A 15,050-nucleotide genomic window follows, 5' to 3' on the forward strand; every position below is an offset into this window, starting at 1 on the left:
CTTCATTAGCCCAGTTTGGAGCAGGACAGTAGGACGTTAAACTCCATTTCATTTCAATTTCCAACTTAAGTCAAGGTATTGATATGATGGGTCTATATTTCATCACTCTCTTCCAATTAAAACTAAAGTTATGACGTTCCAAAAGCTCAACCAATCAAATTGTTTATCTCTGTTTAGCCTTGGAAAATGCCCATGATCGAACACTTGTCAAGGCATTCACCTAATTGCTCATTCTCGAAATCATCCAGGAATTCACGTAATAAACAGCCACACCAAGTTCGAATTATCTAGTTCAATGAGAATGAAAGAAAGACAGACGGGGGGGGGGGGGTAATAGTCCCCTGCTTTGTTCTACAGCCGGGGAACAATAAAACACTATACGGACATTATTAGTGTAATATGGTTCTTCTATAGGTACACGTCTGTGTTAGTATTTAAAGGAGCTAAATCGCTAATATTTGGGACCTAGAAATTGACACAAATGGGTCGCAACACATTTAATAATGTAATATGAATGTATATAAACTGATTTACATTCAATCGATTCCGTTTTTACGACCTATGTTATATCGAACGCCAACTGTCAAGTGTTCTATTACGTGCACGCCAATGTGTACATGGGACCTCGGTTTTTTCGTCCAATCCGAACGAAAACCTGGACACGTCCCTTGCCGGGCCCACCGTCCTGTACCAGACAAGGGGGAACCACGCCGGAAAACCCGATGAACACAGGACCTCCAGGTTAGCGAGCCAATGCCTTACTCACTGAGACACCGTAGACCACCCTGCCTTAAAACCGTCCTACTACTTTTCTATATCATTACACCACAGCGCGACTGTCTGGACAAGTTGCTCTCATAGCACACAATATGGCTCGTGCCTGCCTACATTTGCCCGATTGGTACAGAAAACCCCATTTCATTTCATAATCTATGTAATAAAAAAGTTGACATTAAGACTAAATAATAATATCAACGGTGCGATGATTAATAGTTCAATCTATATCCAGTTAAAACAGAAGACGAATAATTACCTGGAAAGCGATTGCTATCTACTACTTACTGGTGACCTGGCCCTTTCATTTCATGAACTTTGTAATAAAATAGCTGATCACTCTCAAAACATCAGTTAAGACCAGAAATATTATCACCAATACGATGATTACTAGTCCAGTATATCCAGTTAAAACGGCAGACGGTCGGTTATCTGGAGCACTAGTTTTAGAACGTCTTAGCCTTGACAATGTCTTAGTGTCTAGAGTCAAATTGTTCTTTATTTCTTTGGCCAGTCTGTCTTTTATGTCCAGGAGGTTATCAGTGGTATAACAAAAACACTCGCATCCGAACTTGGTAGTGGAAACTGTTTGACTTTGAATGGAATACTCCGTGGACGTCACATGTGTTGCATTGTATGTAGATGTAAATGGGTGCCCAGATGTTTCCGAGGCCAAAGGCTTGGAACCTAAAGTAACAGGACTGATGAATGAGGCCAAGGAGAAAAGCCTTTGATCTGGAGTAGCAGGGCGGATAGTTGTCAACACGGTTGTTTCTTCGTATACAATATTTGGATCTAAAGTTACAGGAAGGATAGGTGTGACAACGGTTGTATCCGAGGATGCAATGTTTGGATCTGAAGTAACGGGAAGGGAAGGTGTGACCACGGTTGTATCTGGGAATGCAATGTTTGGATCTGAAGTAACGGGAAGGGTAGATATGACCACAGTTGTATCTGGGGATGCAATGTTTGGTTCTAAGGTAACGGGAAGGATAGGTGTGGCCACGGTTGTATCCGAGGATGCAATGTTTGGATCTGAAGTAACGGGAAGGATAGGTGTGACCACGGTTGTATCTGGGGATGATATGTTTGTATCAGGAATGATAGGTGTGACCACGGTTGTATCTGGGGATACAATGTTTGGTTCTAAAGTAACAGGCAGGATAGGTGTGACCACGGTTGTTTCTGGGGATGCAATGTTTGGATCTGAAACGGGAAGGATAGGTGTGACCACGGTTGTATCCGAGGATGCAATGTTTGGATCTGAAGTAACGGGAAGGATAGGTGTGACCACGGTTGTATCTGGGGATACTATGTTTGTATCAGGAATGATAGGTGTGACCACGGTTGTATCTGGGGATACAATGTTTCGTTCTAAAGTAACAGGCAGGATAGGTGTGACTACAGTTGTTGCTCGAGAGAATAAGTTAGGATCGGCAATAGTTGGTCGGGTCGTCGCCATCATAGTTGTTGTTGAGGGAGAGGTTGTATCTATAATATAAAGAACGTATTTTTAACATATACTTGGCTATGTGAAAAACTTAACTGCACACTTAAATTATGGAATACTCACATCCGCCAAATAGCATAAGTTTTCAATTTATGGAATGCCCCCCACTGCCAAAACAGCAATACACAATGACCCCTGGACAAATCATTTAGTGTTGTTTATAAATCTATCATTTGAGGAATTCATAGACATTGTGTAAGTACCTACTTTTTAGATTTGCAAAGGCCTGGCGTTGACGGTACATTGTGTGTACGAAAGATGCATGTTGCATAAATGCTACCGATTATATATATATGGGAATGAGTTGTAAAAAATAAATCATGCCTTGCTTCTAGCGATAGTATAAAAAATTTCTGAAATCTATAAAGACATGTCATCACAAATGAATTTAACTTTATTATATGACAGTCGTGGAAACATGATAAATGATCGGAAAAAGATATCCTTGACTATCTCTGTGGTTTAACCTTCTACTCAATTATGGCACCACAACATCAAAGCTGACGACGAAAAAGAAATTTGAGGCCAGCTACGCTCGGCGACATTGTCTTTGTTTCAATCTGAATCCCCGAACTTTTAAAATCGCCATTACGGGACTTCTACTACAGCGTTAAAATAAATCATTATAATCTCACTTAACTGTAATCCATAGGTCACTTAAGTTAAGTGGATATTTCTCACTTAAACTGGCCTTTGATTACCACTTAAAGTCTAACACTAAAAAGTTAAGGCAGCTTAACTTTAAGGGAAAATTTGATACTTAACAGTGCCTTTGAGTACCACTTGCCCTTAATTAACTTACATGAAGTTACGTATATTTAAGCGAAAGCTAGTAGTTTAGTGACTATCTTAGACTTAAGATATCCTTTGAATACGGACCGTTCTTTGTGTTAGGCTAGTAAACCGAAACCAACCCACCCAAAAAATAAGGTCGAATAATCTTTTCATTCATTTTTTTTTTTTGAGGAGTTTGTTTTAAATATTTCCTAGCATTTCTAGTAGAATTACTGAGTAAGGTTCTTCAAAACAATACCGAAGTATAAGTGTTGGATTTTGTCTAGGGAAAAACGCACCAAACCGAGATCTATGGCACTGCAATAAGAGAAAAAAGTTCAAGATCGACGATTTGGGCCTTAAAAATGAGGGTCAGTCGGTTAACCGTAAACACCGGTTATTTTTATTTTGGCCTAATAGTAATATATCAGTGATTGTGTACTCATTTAGCTGTTGGTTGGTTCATAGAATATATTTTGTGAGAGCTCAATTAAGTACTGACCATGGCTGGACAGGGCAGTTCATTAGTCGCATGGCATCGACATACAGAATACATTATCAACAAAAAGTACATGGATATGACCAGGCAGATAGGTGTAATGACGGAACAAACATTTAAAGATATACTTTAAATTGGTACATTCTGGCACCAGAGCAGCAGACAAAAACTGCTTGTGAACATTGTAATGATTTGTGAAATTCTTTGAAGACGCAGGGGCTGAGTGAGAGAAGGGCAATAGCGTGTAATTGAGAGTGTCTGATTATCTTTTGTGTTTGCGGCATCTCTCGCATGGACATAAATCGTGTGCTTTCAAAGCGCTTTTCGGCGGTATTGACAGATTTTGATCGTCGTTATTTCATAAATCAAATTTCTCAACCAGTATTGTCATAGAACCTTGTACCTCGTCCCTATGATAGAGGAAATACAGTGGAAGCTGATCATTTTGATACGCCTACACCTACCCGTGGGTGTGTTATGTCATCACCCATGTCCGTCAACAATTGGTTCGTAAACGGGATAGAGGCTACAGGTTTTTTACCGATAGTAGGGAGAAACATTTTGGTGAATGATAGCTGTTGTTAATATTATTGTTTTAATATACTTACATACGTCACAGCAGAATCGAATTTTATAATCCAAACACTGTCCGTCCGCCTGATGAGCGTTCAAACATATCAAACCGAAAGTTGGGTTAATCAAAACAATGTCATGAGATTCTTTATAATCTCTACCATCTAATAAACGAACATCTATATTCACTGGTGAGTCACAAACAGCTCCTGAGGAATTTCTACGGATCTCGTGTAAGGTCTCGTAGTCACCCGTATCTGATGGACGACCACTGTTAAAGTATTGTGTCCAGTTAGTACATGCAGATCCTAAATAGAATTAAAATAACATGTATTTATTATTAATAACGGGGTGGGGTCACGGTAGATATGGCACCACAACTCTCGCCCCGTTTGTCATCAGTTGAAATGAAATGAAATGGGGTTTAACGTCCTACTGTTCTGCTCCGAATTGGGCTAATGAAGACGGGCATACGCCATACAGTGTGCTATGAGGGACATTTTGCCCTGACAGCGGCACTACGGCCTACTCTTATATCGAATTCCAACTATCAAGGGATCTTTTACGTGCACGCCAATGTGTACACGGGACCTCGGTTTTTCGTCTCATCCGAACGACTAGGCAGCTGTCCTTGTCAGCCCCTCCGTACTGCATCACTGACAAGGGAGAACTACGTCGGAAAATCTGGATGAACTTTCTCGGTCAATGCAATGATCGAACACCCGACCTCCAGGCTAGCGAGAAAGACGTTAGAGGCGGTAATATATACTAGAGCATCGCTAACGCTGCAATATACGTCCACGTTCCTGCTTTCATTGATATGGTACTTTTTAAAATGAAATATGAAACAGCTGCAGTGAATGTAATAGGCGTTGGGTTTGTTTTGCCAAATTTAGAGACTAAATATTAACAAAAAAGTGGGCGTGACACCACCCAGGGGTCGGGGCATGCACCATAATAATTAGTTGCTGTCGTTACGGTATAAGGAATAAATACGCCAAGTTCCAAGATGATCCATTCAGAATTGCAGCCTGTAGATGATAAATACAAACAGTGGGCATGGCTCTGCCCCTGGGGGTTGGATTTGTACCAAATAAATAGTTGCTATCCTTACAGGGATAAATACGCCAGGTTCCAAGATGATTCATTTTGAATTCCAGCCTGTAGACAAAAACACAAAAATTGGGCGTGGCTCTGCCCCTGGGGGTTGGACATGGACCAATATAAACAGGTACAATCCTATGATGGATCATTCCGAATTGGATCCAAATCTGTTCAAAATGGCAGCCTATATATCATTTACAGACAAAATATTAACAAAAATTGGGTGTGGCATCACCCAAAGGTGGGGGAAGGGGGGGGGGGGGAATCATGCACACAGACACACACTGTACACGCAGATAGGGGCGACGGCAATATACGTCCACATTATGAATGTGGTATAAAAATGAATTTGCACTGGCTCACTAAACAGGAGGTCGCGAGTTCTCGTAGCTAGAGTCACGGTGGCTGAGTGAGTTAATCCACTAGTTCACTAAACAGGAGGCCCCGATTTCTTGTAGCTAGAGTCACTGTGGCTGAGTGAGTTAATGCACTGGTTCACAAAACAGGAAGTCCCGAGTTCTCGTAGCTAGGGTCACGGTGGCTGAGTGCATTAATGCACTGGTCCACTAAACAGGAGGTGCCGAGTTCTCGTAGCTAGGGTCACAGTGGCTGATTGAGTTAATGCACTGGTTCACAAAACAGGAGGTCCCGGCTCGAAGTTGATTAAGAAAATTTGTGATTTTCCAGGTGGTTTTGAATGGGGCGAAAAACAGTGTACACGTCGGTGTGCATGGAAGAAAAACCTTGACAGTTGTTAACGCCGCTATCTGGGAAACATTTCCCTAAAACAACATTTCATTAGACTGGTTGGTGCAGAAAAGAGGGACGTTAAACCCTACTTCATTTCATTTATAAATTAGTGGTGGGATAGGAGCATCTTTAATGGGAAGGATAGATTTCTGCAAAAACTAAGATGTTGAGAATCCATTGAACATATACTAGATTTGAATAATAATACTGGGGCTTTTTTTTTCGTTCCATGTTGGGGTGCATCGGAATGTAATCCCGTCAAACTCGATCGTTCATCCTCTCCTGAGCCAAATGCTTCTCATTAAATTTGAAAAGAATCTGTTGGAAAATGTTGCCTCTATCATGTTCACAACGTTTTTTTTATTTACGGAAGTTGCAGCCCATTTTGACTCACACTAGGATGGTAAGTGAAAAGGTGACTATCAGTAAGGTGTTGGCTGGCTAACCAGCAAATGTTGGCCAAGAAAGTTCCCCAGCCTGGCAAGGACCAGTGTCAAGTCGGTAGGTTAGGACGAGGATCCCTTGGCAGGTAGAATTTGACAAAACATAGGCTGAAATATCGCAATCCAGAAACAGTTTCACTCATGGCACACAACATAACATATGCACGTCTTCATTAGCCCAATTGGTGCAGACAAGCAGGACGTTAGTCCTAAATTCAGTTTTATTAAAGATCGTTTGATAAAAATAAACACAATAGTTCTATGGATAACAATTACTGTATTTCTATTAAAGCTACGTTCCAACAATAATTTTCTTGTTATTAAGCACAATACTGACACAGACAGAAGGTACGAAATGTATGTATACTATGTACAATCCAAACATTCAATGAAACCATTTTATTAGGAGGACAGTGACCCTTTGATTATAATAAAGAAACCATATGCAATAATATAAACGTCTAATCGTAATGTATACTTGATAACTTACCTTGGGCCGCGGTGTTGAGTGAGTACGGCGGTAGGGGTAGCTTACTAGCCTGCAGGCCCCAGGTTCAATCCCGATGTTGGCCAAAAAGTTCCACCGGTTTTCCCGGTGTGGTTTCCCCTTGTCTAAAGTGCAGGGCCTGGCAAGGAACGCAGTCTAGTCGTTCGGGCGGGACGAACAGCCGATGTCCGTTGCAATTTAATTGCAGCAAAATTCCCCACCCACCCACTAAATATCCGTCTTTATCAGCCCGAATGGAGCAGAAAAGAGGTACCAAATTAAAAGTTCATTCATTGATCACTTACCAAATGAGACTAAATATATCCAGTTAATTGCATACACGTTCATTTTGAGGTTTGACTTCCAAATCATAGTTATACTAAAGTCCAGTTTCTTTGATTTAAATCCTCCGATTTCGTTTGATTCTTTTCATCAGACGATTCGAGTTCTGTCCAAATTGTTTACTGATTTTCACATCGGACGCAAATAACGATTGCGAGTGATATAATTCAAGATCAATAATAATATGGAATTCATAAAACACTACTGGCACGATAAATGAACTCGATGGCAATAGATGATGTTTTACCCGGGGTGGAACCGAACATTATAATATTTAGATGTTTCCCCGCGTACGAATTGTTTGACTAAAAACATATTCAAACCAACTGTAAGTTTAAAGTCTGATTGCGACATCTCATTGCAATATGATTCCCTTGCAAAATACAATATTGTGACAGATGAATCTGGGCCCAAAATTGATTCAATTCCGTTCAGTATTTACAAAAATATGTTGAATTTAGATGCCATCGGTCTGTGCTGCATCGGTCTGTGCTGCTCGCTATGTAAGAAGCCCGCCACCATTTGGTTGTGGTCTAACAGAATTATCAATTAAATGTTAAATATTACAGGGACCATACACAGATTTTTGTCAACAATTTATATTTTTTTGAAAGCTTTTAGTAAAATTTCATGATTTTTATATTTTTAAAGTTTTTATCGAATTTTATGATATTTTTATGTTTTTATCACAATATCTCCGGTCCTTGAGTAGTGATCAGCCAGTGTTTTGCGGATAAGAATGTCTCACCTGTAGCACTGGTAGTATTAATGGTCCCAGGCATCTTCTCCTATTTTCATGTACCCATGTCAAGTAGGAAATGAAAGAGAGCAGCAACCGGGGGGGGGGGGGCATAAATTGCCCGGATGATTTTCTTAACAAGCAGATTTATTAGGATAGAAATGTGTTATTGGGATGGTTAATTTTATATTTAGAAAAAAAGTTCGTCTCATTTTATAATAATTTTCTGAGGAATAGTGAAATTTTATATTTTTTATTGTATTCTTCTATTTTATAATTATATGAGAAATGACCAAATTTTATGAAATAAAAAAGTTTTTATATTGTACGGTCCCTGAGTATTAGCGTAGAATTTAGACGTGATAAATTTTATGTTTTAGCGAAATAGGCAAATGACGCATCATTACTTTAATAGTTCATCCGCCATATTTCAAATAACAATTTCCATTTTTAATACTGTCCTCGATTATGGTGAGATATGAAATGGAGTTTAACGTCCTACTGTTCTGCTCCTAACCTGGGCTAATGAAGACGAGATTATGGTGAGAGACGTTGATATTTTACATTGGTTCGAGTGGCGTGCATACAGGCCAAGGCATCCCTTTTAGAGATGGGGTTGGGGCGGTCATCCAGTCAAAGATTGAAATTAAATTAAAATGAATTTTTTTAGTATAAATTTGTGAATTATCTGTGTTAATTTGGCTGTACAAGATGCCCAACGTAATTTGAATAAAAGGTTTATTGCACCTGTTCTGAAATATTTAAAACGTCGCAGTATCTTATATTTTTGGGTACTGGGCCCTATATGTATACTTAGGGCCATACCACCACGGAGTTGGCCGCGGGCACTATCAAAACTCTGCACGCCAAAGATTGGCTCTCACGCCCGAGGAAATGCGTCCAAAATATAACACTGGCTGTTGAATGCTAGTTAAAACTGCTAAAATGTGTAAATCAGTGTCCTGTTCCACGATCTGATAACGGCGGCACGATTTATTTCAAAAATAGTCAGTTATATCACGGGAAATATACTTCAAATGCGATTACAGATGTCTCGCTATTCCATTTGTCTACGTTTTCTACCAAATACCAATGTCATCATGACAGTTGAAGTCTATGTAACAATGTTAAATTTGTTTCAGAAAATTCGCCTCTGTGTCTGTGAAAGAGCTTTGTTGAACGATGTTGCATCGGCGACAATACCTTTGATATTTCCATAGTTTTTACAAAAAGTGATTTTATAAATTCCCTTCTTCTTTCCTCATTTTTATCAATGTATATCATTTCCACGGTTGGCTATGCCCTTGGCAAATGGAGTGTCAACCGCACTCTAATCATTGTCCTTGGGTTGTTTGGATCGGACTTTGTTACCTTAACATTTCTTCTGCATTGCAATTATTCCGACCTTGGTGATTTTACATATATAGAGAACACCAATAATTTAAACTATGTCCTCATTTACAGAGGCCGGTCTTTGCTGCGATGTTAATACCAAAAACCGAAAAGTGTTAAATAAAATATTCATTCAGTTGTGTCCCAGAATAAAGGGACCGGTGTTTAATGTCATTTTGGGGGGTTGGATGGCCGTATGGTTAGCACGCGCGCGCTGTATCATACGTTCTGTCATTGATTCAACTAGCGGGGTTTCGATTCCCCGGATGTACGTGACAAGGAGTGGGGTCGCCTGTCCAACCTCGTGGGTTTTCTCCGGGTGCTCCGGTTTGCTCCCATTGCTAAAGACCCCTACGCGCAAGCGAATGGTTGAAATAAAATTGAACCATGTGTTAGTCCCGAAATGACCTAGTTTGTGTCGAGTCGACGTTAAACCCCATTTCTCTCTCTCTCTTCATGTAATTTTGTTGAGTGACATGTGACATAGGCCTAACCAATCGAGGACATATATTATGAAGAAACTAGTGGAAGTATAGCATGATTCTTTATAAAGAGTAATATGCCTATGTTTTACGCCCCCATTTTTGTTACCATATTATGAAGGAGTGAGAAAGGGCTACTCTGCGCCGTTAATGATTTGATGTAAATACCATTTTAAAGCGGCCCATACACGTTCAATTTTTTCGTAAATTAATTGATGGAAATTAATCGATATCAATTAATTGGGGAAATTGACCATGCCTACACAGGATCTATGTTTTGGCGTCAATTTTCATTCTGATCTAAAACTGCGAGATGAAAGCATCTCTGACACTAGCACACACGGTCTATTTAATTGACTAGCCGTTATTTAATATCAAAGGAACTTCGATCCGTCAATTAATTGATTCAACTAAATTGATTCAATTAATTCGCCGTCAATATCCTCCATACACGTTCAATTTTTTCGTCAATCGAGTCAATATATTGGGTCAATAATATTGGTGGTTTTATTGAACGTGTATGGGCCCCTTTAAGGTCTGTTGTCTTAACAATTTAGTTAAATTCCCAGTGAAAGGACTCATTGTAGTATATAGAGCTAATTACACAGATAATATTTGTCTCCAGACTAGTATTAAAATTTTATAAGGTTTTTTATATAACACCTTTGGTTTATATTTCTCGTGAAAGGGCCCATTGGAGTAAATAAACTAATTAACTAATATCTGACTATTATTTTTAAATAAATTATAAGTTATGTTGTATAACAGTTTTGTTTAAGATTTTCCGTGAAAGGGTTCAGTGGAGTATGTACGACCAGTTCTGTCTTATTGGTTCCTGTTCAGTAAATGTTGGTTTCTTTTCATTAAGTCAGCTTTGTTTCATTACATTTCATTAAATTAGCGAATGTTCACGCTCAAATGACGATTTCTCAAGTAATTAAACATACATTATGCAAGAGCAAAATCTGCTTATTACAAGTCTTTCTTTAGGCCTGAAATGTTATCTAAATTATCAATTAGACATTAATTAACTTATCCAGACCATAATAAACTCCCGATGTCAAGGCTAGCCTTCGATGTTGGCTGGATTAGATTCCTATCTGCCGCTAACGGCCGTTGATAATTAAATCAGAAAAAGTGGATAATCGAGACTATGCTGTTTATATTAATGATTTTAGTAATGATGACCGAGACTATGCAAAAATTTCACCCGCTTCTTTCTCGGCTCATAGTGGATCAATTTGACTGAAATTTCCAGCAAATTACCTTTACACTATCTAGTTTTTAACTATTATAGCGAGAACTGCCATCTCTTTATCTTATCTCCAATAATGTATCTTTAAATAACAGAGACGCAACAAGTGCGTTGTACTCGATCGCTAGTATTAACCTATATATAGCTATAGCACGCGACATGCTCTATTGCTTGTACCTGGAGCAACGCCATTGTATGAAACTAACCTTTGATGCTACCTCTCAAAGACTATGCGTTTTTAACTAAAGGAAACTGAATCGAATAGATCTTATAATCGATCTCCCGTCTCCCACCTATGTGAGACGAGTCTATCGTTTGGTCCCTCTCGTAAATTTTATAGGAAATACTTGTCTGCGATATCAGCCACGGTGTAATCCGCCAGGAAATTAACGAACGAACAACATGGTCTAAGAGAGAGAGAGAGAGAGAGAGAAATGGGGTTTAACGTCCACTCGACACAAACTAGGTCATTTCGGGACTAACATATGGTTTAATTTTATTTCAATAATTCGCTTGCGCGTAGGGGTCTTTAGCAGTGGGAGGAAACTGGAGAAAACCCACGAGGTTGGACAGGCGACCCTACTCCTTGTCATGTAAAACCGAGGATTCGAAACCACGCCAGTTGACTCAATGACAGACTTTATGATACAGCGCGTACACGCTAACCATTCATTAATCCACTCCCCCCCCCCCCCATATGGTCTAAGAAACTATTAACTAAATAAAGCCGTAAAACTTCTGTTAACGATTTTGAATTACAGTAATCTTTAGTTTTTTGGTTCGCTTTTTTTTAATTCGATATATTTGAACTATACCGTCGTCCGGAGCGGGATATTTTGGTTTAGTAGTCTTCCTATCTCCGTGAGTAAGATGTTGGTTCCCAACCTAGAGGTCCCGTGTTCGATCTCTGCGTTGACTAAGAAAGCTCATCGGGTATTCCGGCGTATGTCCCCCTTGTCAGTGGTTTAGGACGAAAAAGCCAGGTCCCGCGTACACATTGACGTGGCGCGCACGTAAAAGAACCCTTAACACTTGGAATTCGAAATAAAAGTAGATCGTAGCGCCGCTATCCGGGCAAAATATCCATCATAGCATACTGCATGGCGTAATGCCCGTCTTCATTAGCATAGTTGACTCTTGACAAACTATTGTAATTCTTAGAGCTGGCAATCCCTATATATATTATCTATAAAAAGGGTTAACGTGAAACAGAAAAAGAAAGTTAAAAAAACGGGGTAGTTTCCCTGGCGGGGATTATAGGTAGAGTGACAGCGTAATGCCCAGACTAACTAATAATAAATCTAGCTATTGATGCCAACAATCTCTAACGTCACAAATTACATCCAACTGTTTTAAACCGGGCATACAAGCACCGCACCAATAGCTCGTCTCTATATAAAAGAATTGCATCGAACATTACGTGCGGCGCTAAAAATACGGTTACTTACAGGATCGATCACGTGATCGCTAACTTGGTTAGCCATGGTCATGGTACAAAACTACTTAAATGTCTGGGGATATGATGCTGGGAGGGGGGGATATGATGCTGGGAGGGGGGGGGGGCAACATTTTATAGAATAAGACAAGTTTGTGCATATACTTGAGGGATGTGAGGCAGGTTCGGCATAGAAATTTAGATTTTCAAGATTATCCTGACTAGTTATTTTTCAAAATTTAATATTGGTTTGTAAATAATTTCTAGTGATTCTGTATTCCAAACTGGCTTGGAAATAACATAGGGAGACCATTTACATCTTGTGGGAATCGATCCTAACACTTTGAAACTGTTTCAAACATTGTAGACAAAAGTTTCCTTTGATTTTAACTTGTTGCTAACTGAACTGGATTAACATACTTGCTGCCAACTTAGTTTTGTGGGCTCCACCATACACGCCAAGACCTCCTAAACCAGCTAAATACATTCCAAGTCCTCCCAAACATTCCCATGTCCAGACCCCCTAGTCCCCCGTACATGCCACCATACATACCAAGTCATCTTAATCCAGCACCGTACATTCCAAGGCCTCCCATAGGAATTGCCACGGAGACGGCAACCAAGCAGGCAATAGCAACAATTAGTTTCATCATCTGAAAATAGAAACTCTAAATAACACTTTAAAATAAATCAGATGTAGTTTCAGCTGTTTTAGGGAGACCAAAAACCGGGGTTATATTAACTACAGATTTTCCTGTTGCTCTCTTCATATTTTGTCAGGTTTCAGTAACAAATGAATAAAATGAAATGGAGTTTAACGTGCTACTTTAATGCGTCGACAGGGTTCCAGCAGCGTAAAAGGTAAAGACAGCCAGTGTAAAGGCTTACTGTACCTTTTTATTGTTCAGGAGTCTTTAAGTTGAACTGAAGATGTGTAAAATTTACTCTATTTATGTATTTTAAAATTCCATGCTTTACTTCTTGGTAAATAAAATATTCATTATCATATTTTACTTCCCGTAATTAATGTAAATATAATTATTACACGCTTTTACATTAAAAACCAACCCGTCCTACGATTTCTTGCTCTACTTTCTGACATTTAATACTGCATTATCATATTATTACATTATTTAATTATTGTACAAGCAATTATTTAATGTTAAAATGTCGAAGCTCAGTAATATAAAACAAATTATTATGATTACATTGCCATTTAACTTATGTTAGAACACCCAACCTCCCCACCCCACTCACAACCGAAAAAGGCAAAAAATATAATTGTTTGTTTGACTGAAGCATAAAAATTACTTCGTCTTTTTATATTGTTACATATTTTGAAAAGTGCGACGAAAGTGGCAAAGATATGGTCGATTTCTATAAATATGAAGAAATGTATTTTAATGATATCAATAGAAGTTGCTTGCAACTAAAAACTAAACTTCTAGAAACCCTTTTAGGTATGTATAAACCTTCGCGCCATGGGTCGTAATATTATGATGTAATTAATTACACCATAGAAATGTTGTACATTAAAGTACGATTGACGAACACACCTTCCACCGTCGATTAAAATCTCATCAAAATCCAACAATTAGTGATTTTGATCCCGGTGTGTAAAATGAATGATCTGATTATAATTAGTAAGGATCGTAATATTGTACCACATAAAAGGAAATGGTTTTTAAAATAAATGTATATAAACCTACCATACATAGATAGTCTTTATCATTTTCAGATTCTACATCCACAAATACAATCGTAAGTATATGTTCATAGAGTTAATTCTATTATATTTGACGTGATGTGACTGTACAGTTATATGGGGCAAGATCAAATTAGATTGTATGTAGAATTTCAAACAAATCTCTGAAGCCAAACTTTTTGGTTTTAGGTTTTACCTGTTCGGTGAAACGTCGACCTTGAATGTTTCTAACATTTTTAGGACATGTACTATGTGAGTAAGAAATGTCGTTCAAGAGGAAGGGTGCATACCTCTTTCCAGAACGCCTGAGTTTACTTCTCATTTGAAGGATTCGCATAGTGAACAAATTAGTTTTGTAGTTTATATTCAAACTAGGGGTTTACCAGACTGTGCCCCTGTTTACCTACCAATGATTACACCATCCTGTTGCCATGTCACCGAGGGGGGTTGGGTGGTCTAGTGGAATCACAGGGCCTGTCATTGAGTCGAGTGGCGAAGTTTCGATTCCCCACTGAACGTGACATGGAGTAGGGTCGCCTGTCCAACCTCGTGGGTTTTCTCCGGACCCTGTGGTTTCCTCCCACTGCTATAGACCCTTACGCGTAAACGAATTATTGAAATGAAATGGAACCATATGTAAGACCCGAGTAGACGTTAAATCCCATTTCTCGATCGCTCTCACCGTGAGTAGTAGATGCCCATTTATTTTGTCAAATTTCCAAGACGATATCAGAATACCAAGACGGGCTTGTAAAGAAAACATGAACGAAACTAGCCAAAATTATG

Source organism: Patella vulgata, chromosome 3, assembly GCF_932274485.2.
Source record: "Patella vulgata chromosome 3, xgPatVulg1.2, whole genome shotgun sequence".
NCBI lineage: Eukaryota > Metazoa > Mollusca > Gastropoda > Patellidae > Patella > Patella vulgata.